Below are 2,758 nucleotides of genomic sequence, written 5' to 3'. Positions count from 1 at the left end.
GGAGATGTGTTTAAGTATAATGATATTTTTTGACTATTGGGTTTGACTTAACTAAGTTACCACAATAGGATTGTGAACTTAGAGGCATAGAATTTGGCGAGATTTTATTAGATAAATATGAACAAATGTTGTTCCTCCAAGCTATCCAAGAGTTATATAGTTGATATAATTGACAAATGTTGTCTACATAAATAATCATGTTTTAGGAGAAAAGCCAAAGCTGACCTAACGCATGGTGAAATATGAATCTTGACTCACTAGAAATGATATAGAAGATATTTTTTCTGAATTAATAGTTAGGGCTATTGATTTGATAAAAATTGTTAGGTCACACACACACTGTAGAAGGGGGTTGAATACAGTGTATACTACAATCAAATCGAATTAAGAACACAAGTATGAACCACAAAATAATCTTATTAATAAAACAATATTATAATGGAACCGCTCTCTCTCAGTGAAGAACAAATATCACGAGAGCTGCTAGGGTTACAATGAATAATATTCTCGATTATGATAACACATATAGTGTAAACCCTATGCTGTGTTTATATAGACACAGTTATAAGATAATCTTCTAATCAATATCAAATATGATTATGCATCCTAAAAATATCAACTAGTTATCTTTTTCTCCAAGTATTTTATTCTTCATAGAATTCTTCTCCATGCATATCTCTTCTTGTTTTAGTCTTGATCTTCTTTCCTTTTAATCAACCGCCTTCGTACTCTGAATGTCTTCTTAAGTCCTGATATTATCTCCTGATGAATATCTTCTGATATCTTAAGTTCTGATAACTTAACTTCTGATATCTTAAGTTCTGATTTCAGTGTAAGTACTGATTTCCAGTTAAGTCCGGATTTGTCCTATTAGTCAAGATCTGAAAACTAAACACAAATCATTATTAGACATGCCATCACAAATATATCTAACAATCTCCCCCAACTTGTAAATTAACATAATATACAAGTTCAATAAATATTTGATGATGTAAAAAATATTAAGTACAAATCCATATGAGAATTTGACTAGATAACTACAACTCACAGTCCTTGTAGCTTTTACCATCCTTAAAGTCTGATATCAGCTTTAAACTGTATATCCTTCAAACTTTATCAGCTGTAGTTCTTGACTTGGCTTCAGTGTGTGATCTCTCTAATGTCAGGAGTTGTTCTGAGATAGTTCTTCAAAAGAGTTCTCTCAGCATATTCAAGTTCATTCTGCATCCTCCTTTTTGCATCTTTAAGTTCAACTGTATCTTCTCATGTTTGAAAGATAGCAGCCCTGGGATCATTTATGTTTTCTTTCCTTATATCCTGATCCAGTTTGATCAGATAAGCTTTGTCAGACTCCAGATTGAATTCCAGTCCCTTCATACCCAAAAATGTAGTGATTTTAGCAGTATTAGGCTTCATCTCAACTATATCACCATTGTGAGCTCTGTACTTAGGATAGTATGGCCTGTCAGATTTTACAGAGTAAAGTTTCTTCTACCTTTGAATATTAGATTTTAAGTAACTGGCAGCACCATCTGTTGATCTGTTCTTCACTTGAATTAGAAATAGCACATGTTGCAATTCTTCAAAGTACTTCAAACGAATAACATCCTTTCTTATCTGGAATACCCTCCCATCTGTCATGAAGTATAGCATGATATCTTCTTTTAACACAGAGTGGTAGACCATTTGTACAGACTCCAATTGATTTAGTCTTTTTGGAGTTGTCCCTACTCCTGGTTCAGAAAGATATGTAGGATCTAAGGTAGAGTTGTTTACTCTTCTCTCATCAGCATTACCCAGTCCTATTTTATCTCTAGCTTCCTTCCCTTGAAGCAATCTATCCTTAAAAACATTTGTTGAAGTCTTCATTGATTAAGCAGATTGTTGAGCTTTAGTAAACCTAGATTGTAGAATTTTTGAAGGTTTAACATGAGCAATGTCAGAGGTTTCCTTTCCTTTATCTACTGATATCAAGCCAACTTGAGCTCTGTCAGAGGTTGCTTGCTTCATTATTATATCAGAATTTACTAAGTCCCGATTTTAAACAACATGAGCTCTGTCAGAGGTTGTTTGAATATTCTTCTTCTTCTTCAAAATTAGACTAGTATCTTCATCAGATTTTACTTCAGGATCCATGATTGGCAGATAGATTTTTATAGAATCATCAGCTTTAGCTTTGCCCTTGAACCTTGGATCTACCTCTACTTGTGATTTGGCTTTGGATTCAAATTTGGTTGCCTCAGAGTTTGTCTTCTCTTTAATCATAATGCCCTTAGGCTTTGGAGGTTTCTTTGCAGTAATAGAAGCTTTAGACTTGGATTTGACATTTTCTGCTTTAAGTCTGGATTCTTCTTCCTTCAGACTTTCAAAGTCCATTCCTGGATTGTCTTTGAGAAATAGTCTTTTTGAAATTTCTTCATCCAGCTTCTGTAACTTGGGGTCTTGATAGTAGACTGTTGTTTCCTTCCCCTTGAACTTCAGTGTCTGCATAAACTTCTGTGATTCTTGACTTTCACCTTGTATCATAACATCAGGCTTAGTCAGAACTTGCTTATCAAAACTTATTCTTCTATCAGCATCAGAACTTGATCTCTGTATAGAAGTTCCTGCTTTCCTAGATGAAGAGTCTTTGCCTTGACCATGACCTCTACCCCTTTCAGATTTTCCCTGGTCTTCATTATCATCATCCTTACCCTTCAGTGGTTGATCATTTTTGCATTTGGACTTAATCACTTTCTCCCCCTTTTTGGCATCATCT

Source organism: Apium graveolens, chromosome 2 (genome assembly GCF_009905375.1).
Source record: "Apium graveolens cultivar Ventura chromosome 2, ASM990537v1, whole genome shotgun sequence".
NCBI classification, from domain to species: domain Eukaryota; kingdom Viridiplantae; phylum Streptophyta; class Magnoliopsida; order Apiales; family Apiaceae; genus Apium; species Apium graveolens.
Note: the sequence above shows the minus strand (reverse complement) of the source record.